The 25,660-nt window shown below is 39.8% G+C and overlaps 1 long non-coding RNA gene across 2 annotated transcripts in view; it reads left to right on the top strand.

Moving 5' to 3' along the window:
• Positions 1-25,660, top strand: part of LOC121498142 — a 116,449-nt gene that overhangs the window by 82,529 nt on the left and 8,260 nt on the right. The window lies entirely within an intron of this gene.

Below are 25,660 nucleotides of genomic sequence, written 5' to 3'. Positions count from 1 at the left end.
CGGGGTTGTAGCCAATTTTCTTAATGTAGGTACTGACTTCCTTGACGATATCCTCATATCTCTTCAATATATGAGGCTGTAGGGTGGCTCAGTGAAATCCATTTTGTTAACACCAACAATTAATTGTTTTATACCCAGTGTGTAAGCCAGAAGGGCATGCTCCCAGGTCTGCCCATTCTTGGAGATACTGCTTCAAATTCACCAACACCAGCAGCAACAATCAGGACAGCACCATAGCCTGAGATGTGCCTGTAATCATGTTTTTGATAAAGTCTTTGTGTCCTGGTCACATAATACTTGCTGGTCTTGAATTTCCACAGGGAGATATCAATGATACCATGTTCACGTTCATCTTCAGTTTATCCAAGATTCAGGCATATTTGAAGGAGCCCTTTCCCATCTCAGCAGCCTCCTTCTCAGATTTTTCGATAGATTTTTTGTTGATCCCACCACATTTGTAGATCAGATGACCAGTAGGGATAGATTTGCCCAAATCCATGTGTCCAATGATGACAATGTTGATGTGAGTCTTTTCCCTTCCCATTTTGGTTTAGGTTTAGTGGTGGTGTTCATGTCACCTGTGTTCTGGCAGCAAATCCATTGCTGAAAAGCTTTAATCAACTTCTTAATCCCACCACTTTCCTATAGAGCCTCCCATTCAACCATACCAGTGTTTTCATGTTCCCCCATCATTTGCCATATGCACTATTCTGTTCCTCCAGCCAGAGACACTTCCCCATATCTTCTCTGGAACAAACCTTATTCTTTCTTCTAGATCCATCTCAGCTCTTCTCTTGATAGTGACCATTTCAGCTTCAGGTTGGATATTCCCTCCCTTAATCTCACAATGCAGCTATCATCTGAACCTCAGCCATGCTATCTTGAAGTCCTTTTTGGCAATTTGTATTCATATCATTAATGAAGTTACTCTACAAATATTTACTGAGACCCCACTATGTACCATGCAACGGTGTGAGGGCTGAGGGTAGAGTAGTGAGCATGATTATTTGTTCTCATGGACTTTGCAGTCTCTATCTGGAGAGATAATCAGTAAATGACACTAGTAAAAAAAAAAAAATCCTCACAAATATCTGTATATTATAACACTCAGCGTTTTAGCACCTGCCTTTGGCCCGGGGCATGATCCTGGCATCCCAGGAACAAGTCCCACATCGGGTTCCCTGCATGGAGCCTGCTTCTCCCTCTGCCTGTGTCTCTGCCTCTCTCTCTCGCTCTCTGTGTGTCTCTCATGAATAAATAAATAAAATCTTTGAAAAAATAACAATCATGGTAGATGCATGTTAGAAATGAAAGATCTCATCTTAGAGAGATAGGGAATAACCCCAACCCCATCCCCCACTCTGGTAAAGTGGTGTTTAAGCTGACGATCAATGATAGGCTAAAGTTTGCCAGGTCAGAGGTTTGGGACAGCTATTGAAGGTAAAAGCAATGGCCTAGGCAAAGGTCTAGAGGCAGAAAGAGCTAGGCTGACTGAAGTGATAGGAAGAAGTTGTAAACTCCCTGATGGCATTGCCCATCCCTGAAATCTCTTTGCATCCCACCACCACGCCCTGCTCTGTTCATAGTGGGTTCTTACTTGCCATTACATAGTGGTGTTGGTTACACTGGCATTTCTTGATCTGGGAATCAGGATATAATTTTCTATTCTGATCATTCTTATTTAAACTTTTAAATAAGGAGATAAGATAATTTTTTAAAACCTACCCCTTCATCTCTTGACCAGGCACTGTTCTGCTCAGCAATGGAATTTCTTGGGAATCCAAGGCCCAAAGTAATTATTTCATTGTGTGAAATCCTAATTATAGTATACGACTAGATTTCATTTAGTAGTTTTAAGAAAAGAAAGTACACTATTTGCAAATGGTTACCCAATAGGACATATTTTCTTTATTCAGCAAACTTTAGCAACAGCATTGTTTTAAAAGGAAGTGAGGAAAAATACTGAGAATACTTTTGGAGGGGTACCACATATTTTCCCGGATAGTGATTATGCTAGGGAAGAGAAGCTATACTTATTTGAGAGTATTTTCTAAGGCCATCTATAGGAATAGGTAGTGTTCAATTAAAAAAAAAAAAAACATAAAGTGCCAAAACCTGTATACTTACTGCAGTTGCAATTTATTTATTCCATTATAATTTATTCTTTGAAGAGATTACTTAAATATTTTTATATTGAGTGGCTCAGGGAAATAAAAATTCTGCCCAGTTTTATTTTATTTTTTTAAGACATTATTTATTCATGAGACACACAAGAAAGAGAGAGGCAGAGAAGCAGGCTCCATGCAGAGAGCCCGACATGGGACTCGATCCCCGGTCTCTAGGATCACACCCTGGGCTGAAGGCGGTGCTAAACCGCTGAGCCACCTGGGCTGCCCTCTGCCCAGTTTTATAATCAGTTATCGCTCAGCACCCATATTACACTGGACTTCTTGACATGTTTCTTAAGCCCTTTGATAACTGCTCTGGGCAGTTAAATAAGACTCTTGCACAATCTTAAAGCAAGGCATCATTTTCTCTTTCCAGTTTTAGTAAGGTTCACGCTAATCTTTTAGATTTCTAAAATCTAAAATCATTTAGATTTCTTTGTGCCTTCTCAGAAAGAATGTCTAATTCATGTTGAAAACTTTACTTTGTTTTAAGATTTATTTATTTATGATAGACATAGAGAGAGAGAGAGAGGCAGAGACACAGGAGGAGAGAGAAGAAGCAGGCTCCATGCCTGGAGCCTGACATGGGACTCGATCCTGGGACTCCAGGATCATACCCTGGGTCAAAGGCAGGTGCTAAAGCACTGAGCCACCCAGGGATCCCCATGTTGAAAACTTTAAATGGATCACTTAGATGGTTTTGCTCATGGAGAAGGAAGCCTTTGATGGATCCAAACAAGAGGTTTTTCTCGAGACCTATGAATTCTGAAAAACTCAGGAAGGCTTTGGGAGTCACAGCCAAGAGTGATAATGAATGGGCTGTGACAGTTTACAGGGTGATGAATGCTTTGGAAGGCAGAGGAAGGAGCAACAGTTGTACTTGGGGGTCAAAGAGGATTTCAGAGAGGAAGCAACATTAAGGGAAATTTTGGAAGATAAATTTTATCAAGTGTACAAAGTAGATGAGGGCTGCCCCAAGCAAAGAGAACAGAATCACAGAAACATGAAAGAAGTGCTTAGAAAATTGCAATCGTTTGGAAAGGGAGGAGTGCAGAGCAGATGTGGGTAGGGTAGAGTAGGGTAGAAGGTAAGGATGGGAAGGAGTAGGATCAACTGGAGGAGCAAGACTGGAGGTGTGGAAACTAGCTAGAATACTGTAATAGTCCGTAATGGAGATGACAGGGACATGAATGAGGTAGTGGAAGTGGCAGAAAAAGAATAGAAAATATTAGGAAGGCTCTTAAGAAGTAAATCACAGTGTGGCAGTTGATTAGGTACAGAACATGGGGAAGGAGAAGTCTAGGATGGCATTTTTATCCACTTTGCCCTTAATGTGATTCTGCATCAGTTTCTTAAAATCCAACATTAATTTATTCGATTAACGTGTATTGGGGGTCTATTATGTGCTAGATGTCATACCAAACACAGAAGATACAAATTCATTTATTTAACATATTGCATTGGCCCCTGCTCTATGGTCAAGCACTGTTCTAGACTCTTAGAATCTAGCAATGAAGGAAGCACAAAATCTTTTGAGACAAGCAAAAAACAAATACACAAAATGGAAGAGTAAATGTTTCTCTTTATTAACTTGACTGGAAGCAGGGGACATGCTGCTTTGAAGTGACTAAGCGGGGACAGAATTTTTTACATTGTTAAAAGGAGTCAGTCTGTGAATAGGTAACTGAAATTCTGACAATAAAAACCAGAGCAAAATATCAAGCATCCTGGCATTCAAATGTTAGCAAAATAGGATGTTGGTAATATATGTGGGCATGTGAAAGAACAAAAAGACTCCCATAATTCCTCTCAGAAAGGTATAAATGATTATTTCTTAGTAATGTAACCATAATGTAGAACCAAGTGGAAGGGAAAAGCCAACATGAGACCGGAGAAATTTAAGATAGTTTTAATTTTTTAAAAATTTTTTTTAATTTATGATAATCACAGAGAGGCAGAGACACAGGCAGAGGGAGAGGCAGGCTCCATGCACTGGGAGCCCGACGTGGGACTCGATCCCGGGTCTCTAGGATCACGCCCTGGGCCAAAGGCAGGCGCCAAACCGCTGCGCCACCCAGGGATCCCAAGATAGTTTTACAAAATACAGTCTTTCAAATTCTTGCTCTTATGAAATTACTTCTAGTGCATAAATAGATGATAAACAAAATGAGTCAGTACATTATATAGTTTGTTATAAGGTGATTCGTTTTACAGAGAGAAATATAGAGCAGGGAATACAAATAAGACGTGTGTGTGCATGCGCGCATGTGCACGCACATGCATGCTTGCGTGCCTGTGTATTATGTGAAGAAGGGTGATTAGGGAAGAACCACTGAGACAGTGACAGATGCAGATTAGAAAGTGTGCCTATCTCCAAGAAACTCAGTGTCCTGGACAAATCAGGCAAGTGCTGTACCATTGTGAGGCATTCTGTATTAGGGGAATGCACAGAGTGTTATGGAAGCCCATGCATTGGGCACCTAACCCAGTTGGGATATGGGGGGATGGTTAAAGAAAGCATCTCAGATGACGTACCACCTTAGCTATAACCTGAAATTTGAGTGAGAGTTAGTTGGTGAGACAAAGGATGAAAGTTTTCAATCTAGGAAAAAGAAGCATCATATGCCAAGGTGTAAAGGTGTGATGGTTTGGAACTTTCAGGGAACTTCAGTAGCTGAGTATAATTGGAGAACAGGGTGTGTATGGAGGAATAACAGTAGTGAGGAAGGAAGGGCTGAACCATGGATGGAGTTGAACATCACAACAAGGCATCTGGATTTTATACTGAAGGCAATGTGTGTGCATGTGTGTGTGTGTGTGTGTGTGTGTATGATCACTGAAGGATTTTAAGTGCTAAAAGGATTTTAAGCAAACAAGTATTTGTTTTTAGAAAGATCAGGCTAATGGTATGATAAAAATGGATTAGAAGAAACTAGGGAGGAAAAGAATACTATGGAGTTAGGGGGACCAATTTAGAATGTCATCAGTACATTCAGGCAAGAAATGAGGAATGTCTGAAGAAGCCATAGGCAGGGTAATAGGTTGTAGGAGGCAAATCCAGGAGATAATTAGATTATTTCTGTTGACAGCTCGGACTTTCAGGGCTAACCTCCATCTTCCCAACCTTTCCCTCAGGTGACCAAGGCTAGAAGCCCAGACAAACTCTTCTACTTAAAACCTCAGACCTAATGAATTAGTCTTCTTGTCTCTGATGTTACTCATGTAGCTGCTTAGGAATCACCGCCTCCTATATTTTATGGTGTAAATCATCCCCATTGAGCATGTACTGTGTGCAAGCATTTTGCAGAAGGATAGGAAAATGAGTAAAACATACTACTCACCCTTTGGAAGTTGAGTGGGAGGGGGAGACAGATGGGCGAACTGATAAATTCCATAAAGTATATTATGGCAAGGGTATAAGACACTGAGTAATAGAAAGTAGGTGCTCAGTAAATATTTGTGACTTCAAGGAATCAAAGACTGTGCTGTTGGAATATGAAGGAGAGATGCCAAACTTTGCTTGGGGAAGCTAGAGAAGGCTTCACAGAGAGAAAGACATTTGAACTGGGTCTTGAAGAATGAATATGTGGTTACCAAGGAGTATAGAATGGCATTCAATTAAGACATGCCTAGTCAGCTATGAAATTATTTTTCTTTTTAGAAATCCAGCTTCAGTCCACAACTATATTCTGTTACCTAAATTCAGCCTTCTGATTAGTCAGGAAGGAAATGATTTCATTCTGAAAGCAGAGACATAAATAATCACAGAAAACCAAAAATATAAATGCTTTTTATTCTGATTCTTCTGTTAATCTATAATTAACATTTAAAATAAAAATCCAGGGGGAAGCTAATTCTAATATTTGAAATGATTGAGGAAACGGATGGAGGAAAGTCTAGGGAAGGCCTACATCTTCTTTAAGCATCGATAAATAGGATGAGTTCAACCAAGAATCCCAAGTTCCATTTCATTCTACATCAGCCATGTCTTTCCTAAATGAGTCAAAAGTATTAAAACAGGCACTAAATGTCGGTAGCCCTGAAATGGTGCCAATTGCAGTCATGGAAATTCTTGCAGGCAAGGCTAGCAGATGACATGAAAGAGTTGGGGATGACTAAAGCTTGAAGTTTCCACAGCTAGAAGTTCCCACATATTTCTTCTCTTTAGCTTCTTATCACACTTAAAATAGGGCAGAAATTCCAAACCAACAGCACCTCTCTGAGATAGCAATGAGAACCAGCCAGAGGCAAACATTTCATTCTGGTTAATACTGAATGAAGTCATAAAAGCTCTCTTTGAACTAGTTATAGATTTGCATTTTCTAAAGATGTAACGTGAGACTTGGGTTTGTAGTAAGAATGTTAGTAACTAGTTCTCCAGCTGCTGACCTTCAACCAGAGGTAACCCTTCCTGCCAGTGGCAAACAAAGTCAAAACTAAGTAACATTTGGGAAGGAGATAGCACACATAATTGCTCTTTTTTGGGGACCTCTTTGGAAATACATCTTAAGTTTCTTTCTGTATTACCTACACATTCTGGGAAAGGGCAAAGCAAGTAAGAGACCTAACTATTTACTGAGGCATTGACTGTAGAATAGGAACCTGCCCTTTAGCTCTGAGGCCACAATGGTTTACCTCTGGTTCCTGTTTCCCTACCAGATGGAATGCTTTCCTTCCCCCTCCAACCCCCTCCCAATTCCTTCTCCAACCCTCTAAGGCCAGAGTAAGCTCTACACCCTCCAGAGAGTTGGAGAACAGGACGGGATAGGATGGGCCAAATATAAGAATGGCCCTGAACAGAAAGGAGATGGTTCTGCTCAGGAGGAGGGTGCCTTGGAGTACAGGAGTTTAAGTAATATAAATATAAGAAATATAAGTAGGAATAGAGCCAAATTCTGAAGGTCTTAAAAGCTGTACAAAGGAATTAAGACTTAATGTAGTGGACGATAGGAGCCGTTGTAGGTTCTTCAACAGGACCTCAACATGGTAAATTATGTATGTGTTTGAAAGATTGATCTGGCAGCATTGTAGAGAATAAATGAGACATGGAAGAAAGCCACTTGCAGATTGTAGCAATTTTTGAAATTTTTGCAGTTCTTCAATTCCAGCTGACCATGTGGTAACAATGAGAATGGGGAGGAAAGGAAATTAGGTTATTAACGCTCATTATCCAAATATCACTCCTTGAAAACATTGGTGGGGGGGGGGGATTGGGAAAATTGGGGTCTCATTAGGAATCTCAGAGAATAGCTAAACAAGTTTTCCGGTGAACAGTTGGGAAGGTAACATGATCCTCCAGTGTTCCATAACCTGTGTCATTTAAAAATGTCTGACTTCTCGCATTCTTGTCAGTGGAAGCCTAGACACGGTGCATAGAAGCCAGTATTTGTGGAATGCAGACTTTCCAAGTCAGAGAAGAAAACTTCAATCCAGAGGGAAATGAGATAGCTAGCATTTCTATGACAGAGAGCTATGCGTTGCAGAATCTGCTCCTACCTGGGGTGGGGTCCCAGTGCTGTCTCAGATGGCACTTGAAGGACACAAATAAAAAAGATAAGCCCTGCTAAGCAATATCTAAATTCTCTTCAGGTTTACATTTCTTTTGACATAGCCATAGGATTTTAAGCCCACTGTAGGTTATATTTTTTTAAAGAATTCTTAACATATTTTCTTAGGCCTCTGTCTTTACTTGTTGGATAAACACCAAATTAGAAGAGCAAATTTCCACATTTCATTCTTATTTTTATGCATCTCATATTCTTTATCCATGAACATATTCTATATTATAACAGCATGAGAATCTTCATCATTATTAAGCATAACAATTTCTACAGTACTCAATATTCCTTTTTCAAGCATAGTATGAAACCATCAACAGTGAAAGGCTGTATCATTCATGGTGAAAAATCAACAGAAGGCCATTTTAGCATGCCTACTACAAAATTGTCATTGATTACCAAAATTCAACTTTGGTAGACTTTTTTAAAATCAAATTTTCTAACAAATTAAGGAACATTGATAACCTATATTTTGATGACACCCTTAATATCATTTCCTTCCTTTTATCCACAAACATTTGAGTGTCTCTTCTATTCAATATACTTACTGTTAGTGAATGACAGCTTCAAAAGAAGAGGTGACATCCCTCCTGTACAAGGCTGATCTCAGTCCTCTGCTCTGGATCTCATTTCCTCCCATCTTCTCTGGGGTCCTCCAAGGATTAATTAATTAAATCCATTCAGTCATTTAAACAAACATTTATGAGACTCTATACACAGCCCTTTGCTAGGTCTGGAGTGTGCCACCGAGTGGGAGAAAACTGTGTTGGAGGAGGTCATCAAGAGGAGGATGTGACCTTTAGTTGCCTGAGAGTTGGACCTAGGTAATCAAAGGACCCTAACTTCTTCACCTGTCCTTGTAGTGTGCATTCTGCCTGCTTTCTTCACACTGATGCTGCCTCAAGGTCACAGCCTTAAGATAGTAAGATGTTGTTGAGACCATCTGGATGATATACATGACTGAACCCAGTTAAGGGCCCTGTTTAATCTCTGACAGGCAGGTGTGCAGATCTACCCATCCTGCAGCCTCCATGACAATCCTCAGAAGTTCCCTTACTTACTTCTTACTACTTATGAAAGCTGCTACTTACCAATCTGGAATGGTCTGCCTCTTTCTTTGGTCTTTCCTTGCCCTCCCTGTATAGGGGCCAGTTTGCAAACCAACACATTACCTGCTTTCTGGTCCATCTTCTGCCCCTCCATATCAGCAGACTCCTCCTTAGCCCATAACTCAACCAGACCCCCCAACATGAAACGTAAACATCTATGTAGCCCTCCTTTGACATAGGCTTCCACTTTGCAGTCCTTATTCCATGACACCGTGTTCTCCTGTTCCTGTTTTTCACATTTCAGACAATTCCATCTTAGCCTTTTTGATGAATTCTTCTTTCTTAAGCAATGTTTTTGTTGTTATTGCTGTTTTGTTTTGTTTTTAAACCCAAAGTCCCATCCTCAGCCTTTTCTCTGCTGGATTTGTACCTAATCCCTAAGTATTTCTTTTATGCCTTCAGCCTAGAATTCCCCTGAACTCCAGGCCCATATTTCTGGCTGTCTTCTCAGAACAGAGACATCAAAATATGGGGATCTCCAAATTCTTAATGTCTAACCATGCAACTCTCCTTCCCACCCTCTTATTTCTTATCAACCACTCAGTTACATGGGGCTGCCTCCTTCTCTGGACTGTATAGCTCTTATCACATTAGATCAGAGCAAGTTCACAGCAGGACAATCTTGAAGAATCTCTTTCTGTGACAGAGCTAATAATCCCAACCACACAGAGTTATTGTGTGATTAAATGAAAGATTAAAAAAGATTAAATGAAATAATATATAACATATTACAGAATACCTGACCTGAAGCAGACACTCAGCATATGTTTGTTTCTTCTTTTTCTTTTTTCTCTCCTTTTCCTCCTTTCCCCATCAGACTGTGAGCAACCTGAGGACAGGGTCTGCAATTTCCTTATTTTTGATGAAGTGTAATTGTTTAGTGAATCACAGAATCTATATAATTAGGACCTTAAAAATAGACCCTTTAAATCTGGGTTTAAAAATCTTTGAGGCTGCCAGTCTTTTAGTCTTCTGTATTCCTACTGTCAGAAGTACAAAGAAGTACGAATTTAGGATAAATTCTGTACAGTCATTGCAGTAAATATTCATTAAGGGTTTTACTGAGGGTGTATTTTCACATGTTTTGGGAACAGACCACCTATGTAACCTCTATTAGTGCATTCAGAACACAATGCGCAGCCCACATTTCTAACATTCACCAGAATTCTCAATCTGCACATTGTGTGAGCCAAAGGATTTCATATCCTTAATTTTAATGAAGTCTTATATTTTCATCAATTTGCATTACTTCGGATACCAAGGTATAAATTATTTTTGGTAAAATATCATTTTCCTGTGGGAGGAAAAATCAGAGCACTGAGGACTAAGAGCATACTTTCTTTTTTTTTTTTAATTAATTTTTATTGGTGTTCAATTTACCAACATACAGAAAAACACCCAGTGCTCATCCCGTCAAGTGTCCACCTCAGTGCCTGTCACCCATTCCCCTCCAACACCCGCCCTCCTCCCCTTCCACCACCCCTAGTTCGTTTCCCGAGTTAGGAGTCTTTATGTTCTGTCTCCCTTCCTGATATTTCCCAACATTTCTTCTCCCTTCCTTTATATTCCCTTTCACTATTATTCATATTCCCCAAATGAATGAGAACATACACTGTTTGTCCTTCTCCGATTGACTTATTTCACTCAGCATAATACCCTCCAGTTCCATCCACGTCGAAGCAAATGGTGGGTATTTGTCGTTTCTAATGGCTGAGTAATATTCCATTGTATACATAAACCACAGCTTCTTTATCCATTCATCTTTCGATGGACACCGAGGCTCCTTCCACACTTTGGCGATTGTGGACATTGCTGCTAGAAACATCGGGGTGCAGGTGTCCCGGCGTTTCATTGCATCTGAATCTTTGGGGTAAATCCCCAACAGTGCAATTGCTGGGTCGTAGGGCAGGTCTATTTTTAACTCTTTGAGGAACCTCCACACAGTTTTCCAGAGTGGCTGCACCAGTTCACATTCCCACCAACAGTGTAAGAGGGTTCCCTTTTCTCCGCATCCTCTCCAACATTTGTTGTTTCCTGCCTTGTTAATTTTCCCCATTCTCACTGGTGTGAGGTGGGATCTCACTGTGGTTTTGATTTGTATTTCCCTGATGGCAAGTGATGCAGAGCATTTTCTCATGTGCTTGTTGGCCATGTCCATGTCTTCCTCTGTGAGATTTCTCTTCATGTCTTTTGCCCATTTCATGATTGGATTGTTTGTTTCTTTGGTGTTGAGTTTAATAAGTTCTTTATAGATCTTGAATACTAGTCCTTTATCTGATAGGCCATTTGCAAATATCTTCTCCCATTCTGTAGGTTGTCTTTTAGTTTTGTTGACTGTATCCTTTGCTGTGCAAAAGCTTCTTATCTTGATGAAGTCCCAATAGTTCATTTTTGCTTTTGTTTCTTTTGCCTTTGTGGATGTATCTTGCAAGAAGTTACTGTGGCCAAGTTCAAAAAGGGTGTTGCCTGTGTTCTCCTCTAGGATTTTGATGGAATCTTGTCTCACATTTAGATCTCTCATCCATTTAGAGTTTATCTTTGTGTATGGTGAAAGAGAGTGGTCCAGTTTCATTCTTCTGCATGTGGATGTCCAATTTTCCCAGCACCATTTATTGAAGAGACTGTCTTTCTTCCAGTGGATAGTCTTTCCTCCTTTATCGAATATTAGATGACCATACATTTCAGGGTCCACTTCTGGGTTCTCTATTCTGTTCCATTGATCTATGTGTCTGTTTTTGTGCCAGTACCACACTGTCTTGATGATCACAGCTTTGTAGTACAACCTGAAATCTGGCATTGTGATGCCCCCAGCTATGGTTTTCTTTTTTAAAATTCCCCTGGCTATTCGGGGTCTTTTCTGATTCCACAAAAATCTTAAAATAATTTGTTCTAACTCTCTGAAGAAAGTCCATGGTATTTTGATAGGGATTGCATTAAACGTATAAATTGCCCTGGGTAACATTGACATTTTTACAATATTAATTCTGCCAATCCATGAGCATGGAATATTTTTCCATCTCTTTGTGTCTTCCTCAATTTCTTTCAGAAGTGTTCTATAGTTTTTAGGGTATAGATCTTTTACCTCTTTGGTTAGGTTTATTCCTAGGTATCTTATGCTTTTGGGTGCAATTGTAAATGGGATTGACTCCTTAATTTCTCTTTCTTCAGTCTCATTGTTAGTGTATAGAAATGCCATTGATTTCTGGGCATTGATTTTGTATCCTGCCACGCTACCAAATTGCTGTATGAGTTCTAGCAATCTTGGGGTGGAGGCTTTTGGGTTTTCTATGTAGAGTATCATGTCATCGGCGAAGAGGGAGAGTTTGACTTCTTTTTTGCCAATTTGAATGCCGTTAATGTCTTTTTTTTGTTTTTGTTTTTGTTTTTTTTAATTAACTTTTATTGGTGTTTAATTTACCAACATACAGAAAAACACCCAGTGCTCATCCCGTCAAGTGTCCACCTCAGTGCCCGTCACCCATTCCCCTCCAACACCCGCCCTCCTCCCCTTCCACCACCCCTAGTTCGTTTCCCCGAGTTAGGAGTCTTTATGTTCTGTCTCCCTTCCTGATATTTCCCAACATTTCTTTTCCCTTCCTTTATATTCCCTTTCACTATTATTCATATTCCCCAAATGAATGAGAACATACACTGTTTGTCCTTCTCCGATTGACTTATTTCACTCAGCATAATACCCTCCAGTTCCATCCACGTTGAAGCAAATGGTGGGTATTTGTCGTTTCTAATTGCTGAGTAATATTCCATTGTATACATAAACCACATCTTCTTTATCCATTCATCTTTCGATGGACACCGAGGCTCCTTCCACAGTTTGGCTATTGTGGCCATTGCTGATAGAAACATCGGGGTGCAGGTGTCCCGACGTTTCATTGCATCTGAATCTTTGGGGTAAATCCCCAACAGTGCAATTGCTGGGTCGTAGGGCAGGTCTATTTTTAACTCTTTGAGGAACCTCCACACAGTTTTCCAGAGTGGCTGCACCAGTTCACATTCCCACCAACAGTGTAAGAGGGTTCCCTTTTCTCCGCATCCTCTCCAACATTTGTTGTTTCCTGCCTTGTTAATTTTCCCCATTCTCACTGGTGTGAGGTGGGATCTCATTGTGGTTTTGATTTGTATTTCCCTGATGGCAAGTGATGCAGAGCATTTTCTCATGTGCATGTTGGCCATGTCCATGTCTTCCTCTGTGAGATTTCTCTTCATGTCTTTTGCCCATTTCATGATTGGATTGTTTGTTTCTTTGGTGTTGAGTTTAATAAGTTCTTTATAGATTTTGGAAACTAGTCCCTTTATCTGATAGGCCATTTGCAAATATCTTCTCCCATTCTGTAGGTTGTCTTTTAGTTTTGTTGACTGTATCCTTTGCTGTGCAAAAGCTTCTTATCTTGATGAAGTCCCAATAGTTCATTTTTGCTTTTGTTTCTTTTGCCTTTGTGGATGTATCTTGCAAGAAGTTACTGTGGCCAAGTTCAAAAAGGGTGTTGCCTGTGTTCTCCTCTAGGATTTTGATGGAATCTTGTCTCACATTTAGATCTCTCATCCATTTAGAGTTTATCTTTGTGTATGGTGAAAGAGAGTGGTCCAGTTTCATTCTTCTGCATGTGGATGTCCAATTTTCCCAGCACCATTTATTGAAGAGACTGTCTTTCTTCCAGTGGATAGTCTTTCCTCCTTTATCGAATATTAGATGACCATACATTTCAGGGTCCACTTCTGGGTTCTCTATTCTGTTCCATTGATCTATGTGTCTGTTTTTGTGCCAGTACCACACTGTCTTGATGATCACAGCTTTGTAGTACAACCTGAAATCTGGCATTGTGATGCCCCCAGCTATGGTTTTCTTTTTTAAAATTCCCCTGGCTATTCGGGGTCTTTTCTGATTCCACAAAAATCTTAAAATAATTTGTTCTAACTCTCTGAAGAAAGTCCATGGTATTTTGATAGGGATTGCATTAAACGTATAAATTGCCCTGGGTAACATTGACATTTTTACAATATTAATTCTGCCAATCCATGAGCATGGAATATTTTTCCATCTCTTTGTGTCTTCCTCAATTTCTTTCAGAAGTGTTCTATAGTTTTTAGGGTATAGATCTTTTACCTCTTTGGTTAGGTTTATTCCTAGGTATCTTATGCTTTTGGGTGCAATTGTAAATGGGATTGACTCCTTAATTTCTCTTTCTTCAGTCTCATTGTTAGTGTATAGAAATGCCATTGATTTCTGGGCATTGATTTTGTATCCTGCCACGCTACCAAATTGCTGTATGAGTTCTAGCAATCTTGGGGTGGAGGCTTTTGGGTTTTCTATGTAGAGTATCATGTCATCGGCGAAGAGGGAGAGTTTGACTTCTTTTTTGCCAATTTGAATGCCGTTAATGTCTTTTTTTTGTTTTTGTTTTTGTTTTTTTTAATTAACTTTTATTGGTGTTTAATTTACCAACATACAGAAAAACACCCAGTGCTCATCCCGTCAAGTGTCCACCTCAGTGCCCGTCACCCATTCCCCTCCAACACCCGCCCTCCTCCCCTTCCACCACCCCTAGTTCGTTTCCCCGAGTTAGGAGTCTTTATGTTCTGTCTCCCTTCCTGATATTTCCCAACATTTCTTTTCCCTTCCTTTATATTCCCTTTCACTATTATTCATATTCCCCAAATGAATGAGAACATACACTGTTTGTCCTTCTCCGATTGACTTATTTCACTCAGCATAATACCCTCCAGTTCCATCCACGTTGAAGCAAATGGTGGGTATTTGTCGTTTCTAATTGCTGAGTAATATTCCATTGTATACATAAACCACATCTTCTTTATCCATTCATCTTTCGATGGACACTGAGGCTCCTTCCACAGTTTGGCTATTGTGGCCATTGCTGATAGAAACATCGGGGTGCAGGTGTCCCGACGTTTCATTGCATCTGAATCTTTGGGGTAAATCCCCAACAGTGCAATTGCTGGGTCGTAGGGCAGGTCTATTTTTAACTCTTTGAGGAACCTCCACACAGTTTTCCAGAGTGGCTGCACCAGTTCACATTCCCACCAACAGTGTAAGAGGGTTCCCTTTTCTCCGCATCCTCTCCAACATTTGTTGTTTCCTGCCTTGTTAATTTTCCCCATTCTCACTGGTGTGAGGTGGGATCTCATTGTGGTTTTGATTTGTATTTCCCTGATGGCAAGTGATGCAGAGCATTTTCTCATGTGCATGTTGGCCATGTCCATGTCTTCCTCTGTGAGATTTCTCTTCATGTCTTTTGCCCATTTCATGATTGGATTGTTTGTTTCTTTGGTGTTGAGTTTAATAAGTTCTTTATAGATTTTGGAAACTAGCCCTTTATCTGATATGTCATTTGCAAATATCTTCTCCCATTCTGTAGGTTGTCTTTTAGTTTTGTTGACTGTATCCTTTGCTGTGCAAAAGCTTCTTATCTTGATGAAGTCCCAATAGTTCATTTTTGCTTTTGTTTCTTTTGCCTTCGTGGATGTATCTTGCAAGAAGTTACTGTGGCCAAGTTCAAAAAGGGTGTTGCCTGTGTTCTCCTCTAGGATTTTGATGGAATCTTGTCTCACATTTAGATCTCTCATCCATTTTGAGTTTATCTTTGTGTATGGTGAAAGAGAGTGGTCCAGTTTCATTCTTCTGCATGTGGATGTCCAATTTTCCCAGCACCATTTATTGAAGAGACTGTCTTTCTTCCAATGGATAGTCTTTCCTCCTTTATCGAATATTAGATGGCCGTACATTTCAGGGTCCACTTCTGGGTTCTCTATTCTGTTCCATTGATCTATGTGTCTGTTTTTGTGCCAGTACCACACTGTCTTGATGACCACAGCTTTGTAATACAACCTGAAATCTGGCATTGTGATGCCCCCAGCTAAGGTTTTCTTTTTTAAAATTCCCCTGGCTATTCGGGGTCTTTTCTGATTCCACACAAATCTTAAAATAATTTGTTCTAACTCTCTGAAGAAAGTCCATGGTATTTTGATAGGGATTGCATTAAACGTATAAATTGCCCTGGGTAACATTGACATTTTTACAATATTAATTCTGCCAATCCATGAGCATGGAATATTTTTCCATCTCTTTGTGTCTTCCTCAATTTCTTTCAGAAGTGTTCTATAGTTTTTAGGGTATAGATCTTTTACCTCTTTGGTTAGGTTTATTCCTAGGTATCTTATGCTTTTGGGTGCAATTGTAAATGGGATTGACTCCTTAATTTCTCTTTCTTCAGTCTCATTGTTAGTGTATAGAAATGCCATTGATTTCTGGGCATTGATTTTGTATCCTGCCACGCTACCAAATTGCTGTATGAGTTCTAGCAATCTGGGGGTGGAGGCTTTTGGGTTTTCTATGTAGAGTATCATGTCATCGGCGAAGAGGGAGAGTTTGACTTCTTTTTTGCCAATTTGAATGCCGTTAATGTCTTTTTGTTGTCTGATTGCTGAGGCGAGGACTTCCAGAACTATGTTGAACAGCAGTGGTGAGAGTGGACATCCCTGTCTTGTTCCTGAAGAGCATACTTTCTTTATGAAGAATTATTTGTCGTATTTTAGCATTCATTATGACAAGTGTGGCTGGATTGTGACCTTGCACTGAGAAAAAATAATGATTCTAGATACCTCCAGCTTATAAGCAGATTTTATCTGATTACACAGAGATCTGTCTATTTAGTGTTTTCCTAATTTAATTGTTGTATGGTATGTAGTGGTTGTGTTCATCCGCTTTGAGCAAAAAGATCTACTTGTTTAAGAAGGCAGGTTGTAAGCTGGTGAGTTACAGAGCTTCCTTTGACAAAGAGAAAGTAGGTCCAGTAGAGAATTAGTGATAGTTGGAGGCACATACAATCAATAGCAAGGGCATGGAATGGAGCTTATAGCCTCAAAAGAAGCTAAAAGGAATAGGTCCAAAGCCTTGGGCAACTTACAGGTCAGAAGTGCAAAAACTGAAAAGGGCTACCCTGAGCTTTTTGCAGTTAAATGACTTGGAAAAGCCATTTAAACTTAGATTTTGTTTTGTTTTGTTTTGACTTGTCTTATGAGTTATTGTGTAGTTTATAAAAACAAACAAACATGTAAAGGTAAATTTTATTTGGTTACTCTAAATGAATTCAATATTGAAGTATTAATTGCATGAGGAAAAATTTTCTGTTTTTATTAGATTATTACTTGTTTATTTGAGAGTATCTTATGTGCCAGCCTCAGGGTTTGAGAATAACCTGCAGCTTTGCCTACAAGGAGGGGAGACACACGAACCAACACAGTGATTATATATATGTATATCTCACCAACATTAGGGATAGGGAGAGGAATTGGTGTTTCCAGACAAAAGAAGCTACATGTGCAAAGATCTGAGGAAGAGGCAGAAAAAAAACAGAGAGATTGATAAATTGAGATTGCAAGTCTTTCCTTCCTTCCATATTGAAGTGGGAGGAACATGTGGGCAGGACTGAGTGGGAGGACCCAGAGAAAAGGCTGGGATAGTAAGAGATAAGGAATGAAGGGCATGCCTGAAGGCCTTATAATCAGTAGAAAAAAATTTATCTTTATTTTGAGTTTAATGGAAAGTCACTTAAGAATGGTAAATGATGGATTAGATTTGCATTTTCTTAAGATTACTTTGGCTGCAGACTGTAGAACGGATGGGAGGGAAATGAGAGTGGGAGCTGAAGACCCAATGGAGAAAAGTAGCTTGAAAGACAACAGTGGGATTAAGGGAGAAGTGACTGACTTCTAGATCTTAGTAGGTCTGATGGTCAGGATTTTGTGACTAAGGGCCACTGAGGCAATAGGAAGAGTCAGCATGGTAGATGTAAGAGGGAACAGATTGGGGGGCATTGTCAGGAAGATGAAGAATTTAGTTTTAGGTTGCTGACTTTAGGTCAGGAGGTAGTTGAATTATAGGTTGGCTGAGAGTCATCAGCAGGAAAATGGAAATGAATTCCATGGGTGTGGGTATAATTATGTAGAATGAAAAGAAAAAAAAGACCAAAAAATGGCAAATATCTGGGGGACACTAATAATTTAAGAGTCAAGGAAAAAAAATGCAGGGAAAGGTATTGGAATGCAGTGACCAGAGGACTGCCTGGGGAATATGGGGTTATAATGCAAAGGGAAGAGAGAGATTTGAGGTGGGGATGTTCAACCTCCCATCTCAGTGTGTCACATGCTGCAGGGAGTTCAGACAATGGAGCAACAGAGACTTGCCTACAGGACTTAATAACAAAAAGTTGGTGACTGTCAGCACTACGATTTCAGTCAAAGGTGTATGTGAATGCAAAACCCAGACTGTGGTAAAAAAGGAGTGAACGAAGCCAAGAAGTGGAAGCAACTCTTTCAGAAAATCTAGATGATAGGAGGAAAAAGAGTGAGAGCTGGGATCCCAATTGCTGCCTTGGACAATTTGCATTGACTCACTCAAGGACCTTCTTAAGGACCAGCCTTTATTGACTGGATAATTTCCCTCCACAACTGCTCTGACTGTTCCTGGCAACCTTGGTCTCCTCCTACTTCCTGAGTGATGCTCCCAAGGTCTTATCATTTTTCCTACTTGCTCTCTCCCTCCTGAGTTAAGTTAGGACAAGGGAGTCCCATCCAGAGAATAACAGTGTATTATAAGGAAATGAGCACTTTTAAAAACACTGCTCTTCATATATGATGAGATTCTTTGGCTAAACTGTTGTGTCAAATCTGATATACTGAAAGTGGCATAAATGTGGGAACAGAGAGTGTTATTAAGATATTTTAGCTATATTTTAGAATAGAAGTAGTAGAGAGTAAGAAAAAGCCATTCCATCACCAAAGCAAATCTAATCATTCTAAATGTTTTTTATCATGAGGTAGTGAGCTGTCACAAATGATTGGAACCTGCATACTGATTTCATAAATCAATTTCTTCCATCAATGCTTTCTCATGGCATTGTAATCGTAAATCAAATTTTATGGAGAAGCTTTTGGAAGATTGGAACATAAATGTCCCCTTGAACTTTAGTTCTGCTGGGATTACAAGTCAGGACAGTTGTGAGTAGTCCAAGTACAGGAGAACAAGCTCGCAGATGTTGCTGATTCTGAGCACAAGGTAGACAAGTCTCTAAGTGAGATGGCTTTTTGTCCCTGGGAAAAGTTGAAGAAGTCAGTGGAATCCATGGAGAAGAGGAAACTTTGCAATTAATGAAGGATAGCGTCCGAAGGAGGGGGGAGATCATGTGGTGGAACACATTATTCTCATAAGTTGGAAGGAACCCAAACCAGGAGACAGCAAAATTTCTAAAAGGGAAAAGGAATTCAGGCAGATCTGTGGATTTCATTCAGCGGTATAGGATAAACTGTCTGCACGGTCACTGAAGCAAAGAGTACAAATAAGCTTGAAATACTTTGATATTTATATGGAAGAGCTGATTGAGAGCCTCAATAGTACAGACAGAAAAATTTTAAGTCTCATAAATGCGAGGTTTATTGAACTGAATAGTAGGATCCTTTTTCCCATTCTACAATTTGTTGGGTTCTTGGCTTATTCCTACTCTCCTTGTGTCCTCATGAACATTTTCATGGCATATGGTATGTCCTACTTTATCAAACTACCTCTCAATTCAAAAACTCAGTGATCCAAGCCATGGTTACCTATCTTCCAGTCTGACTTCTTTCCACTCACTTTTCCAAGCAAGAGAATATTTGTTATAATTTCCATGATGAAATAGAACATTGGAACGATCCTTAGAAACCCTCCAATTCAAGTAGTTTCTATCAAATTTGTAGATGGTGCCTGTGAAATCATTGTGGATCAGTTTTCCTCACAGGTTTAAGGGCCCTAAAGCTGGTCTTCTTTTGGGAGTAGAATGAATTTGTTTTCTGCGTGGTTGGTCTGTCTTTCACTCCCTCATTCATTCTACAAATGTTACTAAGCCATCTTATGTGCCAAGAACTGGGGGAAAAAAAGTAAGACTTTAAGGTTGGCAAAGCACTTTCAAATGTATTATTATTCCAACTTTAAAATAAATGTGTGAAGCAGATGATCATGTCATTCTCCTGCTTATGAGTGCTCAGCAGCAATCCCCAGCTATAAGATAATGCCTGAACCTAATATGGCATTAGACTTAAGCCCTGGCTGTCTGAAACTGTCTCCCACCAGTCCTTGGAAGTGCCATAACTAGCAATTTTGTCATCCCAGGGTCATCAGCAGGAGGCTTACCCTCAGATCCTCAGAAATGGAGGTGTATGGGGGTAAGATGGAAAGGAGTGACCTCTTCACATAAACTCTTTGCTCTTGATCTTGTATTTCAGGTTCCTTTTCTCTACCCAGTAAAAGTGCCCTGGAGGGTATCTAGCTACAGCCTCTAAGGTGCTGTTCAGAGACCAGGACACCAAGAATTAAGGTGTCATACCAGGAGTAGAAGGCTGAGACACTTTGAAAGGTGGTCCTGTGATGGTCTGCTTTCCTGCCTGTGTGTTATGTGCTACTGACATGGAACACTATACAATTCCCAAACATGCTAAGTAAGCCCACTCAGACCTCCATGTCTTTGGACTCGGTGTTGCTACTGGAATACTTTCTTCAGCACCCATCCATGTAGCAAACAGCTGACTCAAGCATCCTCCACTTGGGAACAGATTTCCTTGTTTGTGTGTCTGCTGAACCTTACTTCCTTTAGAGCTAGTTTTACAACTCCTAAGTTCTTTTTTTTTTTTTTTTCTTAACAACTACTAAGTTCTAATAGCAGTTTGTCTTCACTTGTAGTCATTCAGCTGAGTCTGGGTTGGCATGACACCCAAGTATGCATTCATTTCTATTAAGTGAAAACAACCACCAAAACATTTGGAATTGGATAGCAAAAGCAAATGGTTAATATTATTTTTAAGTTGCCAACCAGTTGTTTTCATACATATATCCTTTGTGTGAGTAAGGAGAGCATGTAGATCACATCAGTAGATGGAAGACAGAGCAAGAAGTCAATTTGCTGCGTAAGGAATCTTTTTTTTTTTTCCTGTTCCCTTTTCCTTCCACATAAATCTGTGAAAGCTTTGTCTTGGTTTATAGATTTGTTGGCTGAATCTGAGTGATTGAAATTATAGAGGTTCAATAACCATTTTTACTCTGTAATCTTCAGATGATCATCCTTTAGATAATAATTTAAAATTTAATTTGGAGGAAGATGGACTTCTTTGTAACTCAAATAGCATCTCCTCAGAAAAGTCTCCCTTTCTACTCCTGTCTAAACTTTCAATCACATTTAATTCTTTCTATCTCCTTTTCCTACTTTATTTTTTCTCCTATTCACTTAAATTATCAAACCTACTATATATTTTACTTGTTTATCTTATTATTGTCTGTCCTTCATTAAAATGTAAACTTCTTGAAGGATTTTTGGGTTTTGTTTACTTTTGGATCCCAAGAACAAAAAACAATGACTGGTATATAGGTGGTCAAGAAATATTTGCTGAATGAATGGACACCTTCTTTTCATCAGAAATGAATCTGCTGCAAGAAGGGGTACCCTGTGGCTCTTGCATGTTTGTCCCCATGCTCCCAGGCTGTCCATGGGTCTGAGATGTGTGTTCACACTCCAGAAGCAGGGCTCTTTCTTAGTATGCATAGGTTCAGCCTCAAGCACATCAATGACAAAGGGGGCCATGTGGAACCTAGGTCCATAGTTAGGTAGGAGAACAACACCTGGTGCTCTTTTCTCCATTTTCACTGACCACGTGTTCATACTGGTCTGGGGCGTACTATAAACTTTAAATGTTTAGTTATTTCTTCCTCAACCTGCCTTTGTGAGTAAACATTTTCCCAAATATTTATATTAAAAATGGCTATTTCTGAATGAAAGGAAGAGAGGAGTAAAGCATAATAATGAAGTTGTAGAACTTAAAGCCCAATTTCTTTTTAGTTGAAGCTCTGCTTCTGCCACTGATTACTACTTTTGTGATCTTCCTTAGTTTCCTTATCCGTAAAATGGGAATAAGAATGGTACCTACCTCAAAGAGTGTTATGAGTGAACACATAAAGCTCTTAAAAGATTATGACTCTGTAAGTGTTGGCTATTAATATTATGTATTATTCCTGCTTGAATAATGGCCTTGAACTAAACCAGTTTACTTTTATTACTAGTGGTAAACATGTTTAGATATTTTTAATTTTATTACAACTGATATTATAGTAAATGAATCTGGCATTCTATTTTTTTAAAAGATTTTATTTATTCATGAGAGACACACAGAGAGAGGCAGAGACACAGGCAAAGGGAGAAGTAGGCTCCCTGCAGGAAGCCTAGATCCAGGCATTCCAGGATCACACCCTGAGCCAAAAGCAGAAGCTCAACCACTGAGCCACCCAGGCGTCTCAAATCTGGCATTTTATTAACCAGTATTCCCTCTGGACTGGCATTTATGCATGTAGATCACAAAAATAATGTTTAGGGGCACATGGTTGGCTCAGTGGTTGAGCGTCTGCCTTTGGCTTACTTAGGTTGTGATCCTGGGGTCCTGGGATTGAAACCGCCCCACATCAGGCTCTTCACAGGGAACCTGCTTTTCCCTCTGCCTATGTCTTTGCCTTTCTCTCTCTCTCTCTGTGTGTCTCTCATGAATAAATAAATAAAATCTTTTTAAAAAAATTATGTTTATAATGTTATATGTCTGGGTCCCTGGGACATCTTGAATTATCTTCTGAATTATCAGGGTTACTACAGCTCTGGGGTTGAGTTAATTTTATGGTCAAAAGAAACTAGAAGCTACTTTTGTGAAAAGTAGTAATCCATAGGTAGCAACGTGCAAAAATGCTTTAATAAGTTTATATTCTTGAATGCAAGGGATAATTAGTACGAAGCTACTCTAAATATAAGGAAATAAGGACAGTCTGGAAATCAACAATATTCTGTGCAGCCAAACAGCTCATACTGGGAGTTCAGAGGTGCTGGTCAATTAGGCCAATGCTGGATGATTTGGGCAGATAGATAGAGGTGTCCATGTTGCTTGACTCATCTCAATCTGACTTTCCTAGATCATTCATTGGACTGTAACCCCAAATCCCTCCAGCATATTTATTATGCTTCATAAATCAAATGGTGCTCACCAGCAGTTTTGTTTCTTGATCTCTCTACCATTATTGCTTGCATTATGACACATTACTCTGTCCCTAACATGCACAGTCCTTGGGAAGGGGATAGGCTGAACTAAGTAAATACTGCTGTTGAGTTCTTCCCTTCATGGGTCTTCACTGAGGTTGTGGGGAGAGACTCATATAGGGAGTAAATGAAAGCAGAATAGTAGAGGTTGAATAAAGAATAGAAAAGAGATTAAATTCATGAAGGCTAGGAAAGTAGATGGTAAGCAGAAAAAAAAGGGGGGGGGTATTTGAACCTTCAGGTGCCAAAAGTTCTAAATTATGTTTGCTTGATGTTTGCATAGACAGTATTTACTCACTACATAATAAGCAATATAGTGTCAGCTTACATACGATTTCTACTTAATCCTCACAATTTATAAGGAAATAACTAATCTCTTTAGGTTACTAAGATCTGGAGGCTCAGAGAAGTTGCCGATGGTCCCAGAGGTAATATTTAGGGCTTAGGGATTTGAACAAAGCTCTGAATCCATACCCTGTGTTCTGTGGCATGTAGAGTTAGTTAAATAAAGCAGGCAGGTAGTTGAGAAACTATTCAAAAATGTCACCTATTCACAAGAGGCTAGAATCATAAGGGATAAGCCATATAGTGCATAAAGAATGATAGCTTTTTCGGGAATGGATTTTTTAAAGGAGTAAAATTTTAAATGCTTTAATGCTTCAACTTTACTCAAGTATTAGAGTTTTATTGGAACATTAGTCACACATGATGTTGAAAATACTGGAATAAGAGTTGCCATGGACTAAAAATGATTCAGAGAGTATAGCAAGGGCCAAATGGGGACAAGTAAAGGGAGGAGAGGAAGGGACTGGGAGAGGTGTGTGTGTGTGTGTGTGTGTGTGTGTGTGTGTGTGTGTGTATGTGTGTATAAGAGAGAGACAGAGGAAAGGAGGAAGGGAGGTGAATGTGTGGTGGAGGAGGAAGGGAAGACAGTTGTGTGTTAACACTAATTCTAAGCTAAGACCGTTTCCATGGCTAGAAGATGAGCAGATATGATATTTGTAGCAGGGAGAATAAGTCTCCACCCACTCCCATATCCCATCCAGGTTGGATCTGAATAGGGCTTTTTGTCTATCTCTAGCCTATTTTCCACAAAACAGCTAGAGTAATATTTCTTAAACATAAATTCAATTATTTAATGGCTCTGCTTAAAATCCTTCTGTGGATTCCCACTGCACTCAGAATAAATCCCAAACTCTTACTATAACCTACCAAGCCTTACATGTTCCACCCTGGTGCACCTCTAACTCCCTTCTCTGCACCACAGCACTGTGATTTCTCTATTCCCATAAGCTGAGACATTTCCTGCCATAGGGCCTTTGTACATTCTACTTCTTTTGGGAGAATATTCTTCCCAACATACTTCAATATTTATGTATGATCTCATCAAAAAGGTCCTCCCCTACCACCCTATCTTAAATAACTTTCCCTTGTTGCCTATCATTTCACCATTTTATTCTCTTCCTAATGCTAACCGTAATTATGCATCTTGTTTATTCATTTGTTTTGTGTCTTTTTCACTAGATTGTAAGCTAGCTTGAGGGCAGGAACCTATCTGCTTGCTATGTCCAGTCCCAAGAGACTTATGTCTCCTTACAGTGTTCATTGTGGCAAAGACCCTACTTCAAAATGGATCTTTTCTGAGATAAAGAAAAGCAGACAGTGCTTGCAATGCTTTGAGGAAGTCTTTATATAGTCATATGTGACTAGGGAGGTCAGTGAGCTCTGTTGCAACAAAAAAGGAGTAATTATTCCTTTGAAAAGGTGGACATATAGGCACAGTTTTAAAGTAGAAGGATGAGCATAGGAACTACTGTACTCTGCTTGCCATTAAAGGCAGGGTGAAATTGAGGTAAATTGTCTCTGAAAATTGAGGTATGGTCTTTAAACCTCGAGAACTCTTGTTTGTTCATGGGAGTGCTGTATGTGTATGGAAGAAAGTGTTATGTGCGTGAGTTTCTCTGTGTTTAAGTCTATGTACCTGCACACAGACAAATGTGGGATTTAAGAGCTGCCCACTGGATAACCAGAAGAAAGAGAAGCACAGTTATTCTCTCACAGATGGAGAGATTCCAAGTCCTGGGAGACTTGGAGCTTCCCTTGAACTCCTCCCCCACAGCCTTCCCTCCAACACCCACCCACACTCACCCGCTCCACACACACCCTTGGAGCATTCTATCCTGAGTAATGCAGGCTCTGGGAAATGTGATACTAAAGGCTTGGTTCTCTGTTATACCACCTGGGATGGATCCTGGTGGACTTTCCAAAGCACAGTGAGACCTGGCATTGACTTGAAGTGGCAGCCTCTCCAACAGGGAAAGGCTGACCTCAGGCAGAGCCAATTCTAGAAGCTGGCATTTCTCCCTGAGAATGGTTCTTTCTTTCTTTTTTTAAAGATTTTATTTGTGCATTTATTTTAGAGAGAGACTGCGTGCACATACCTGTGTGAGCAGGGGGAGGGCAGAGGGGGAAGAGGGGAAAGAATCCCAAGCAGATTTCATGCTGAGCTTGGAGCCCAACACAGGGCTCCTTTTAATGACCTTGAGATCATGACCTGAAACCAAGAGTTGGAGGCTTAACCGACTGAGCCACCCAGGCGGCCCAAGAATGATTCATTTTTTAGATGTGCTACTGTTGCCTTTGGATTGTGAGAACAATCTGGTATACTAATACAGTATAAAATGTTTTCTCTG

The sequence above is a fragment of the Vulpes lagopus genome, chromosome 8, assembly GCF_018345385.1.
Source record: "Vulpes lagopus strain Blue_001 chromosome 8, ASM1834538v1, whole genome shotgun sequence".
NCBI classification, from domain to species: domain Eukaryota; kingdom Metazoa; phylum Chordata; class Mammalia; order Carnivora; family Canidae; genus Vulpes; species Vulpes lagopus.
Note: the sequence above shows the minus strand (reverse complement) of the source record. Positions and strands in the feature narration are given on the sequence as shown.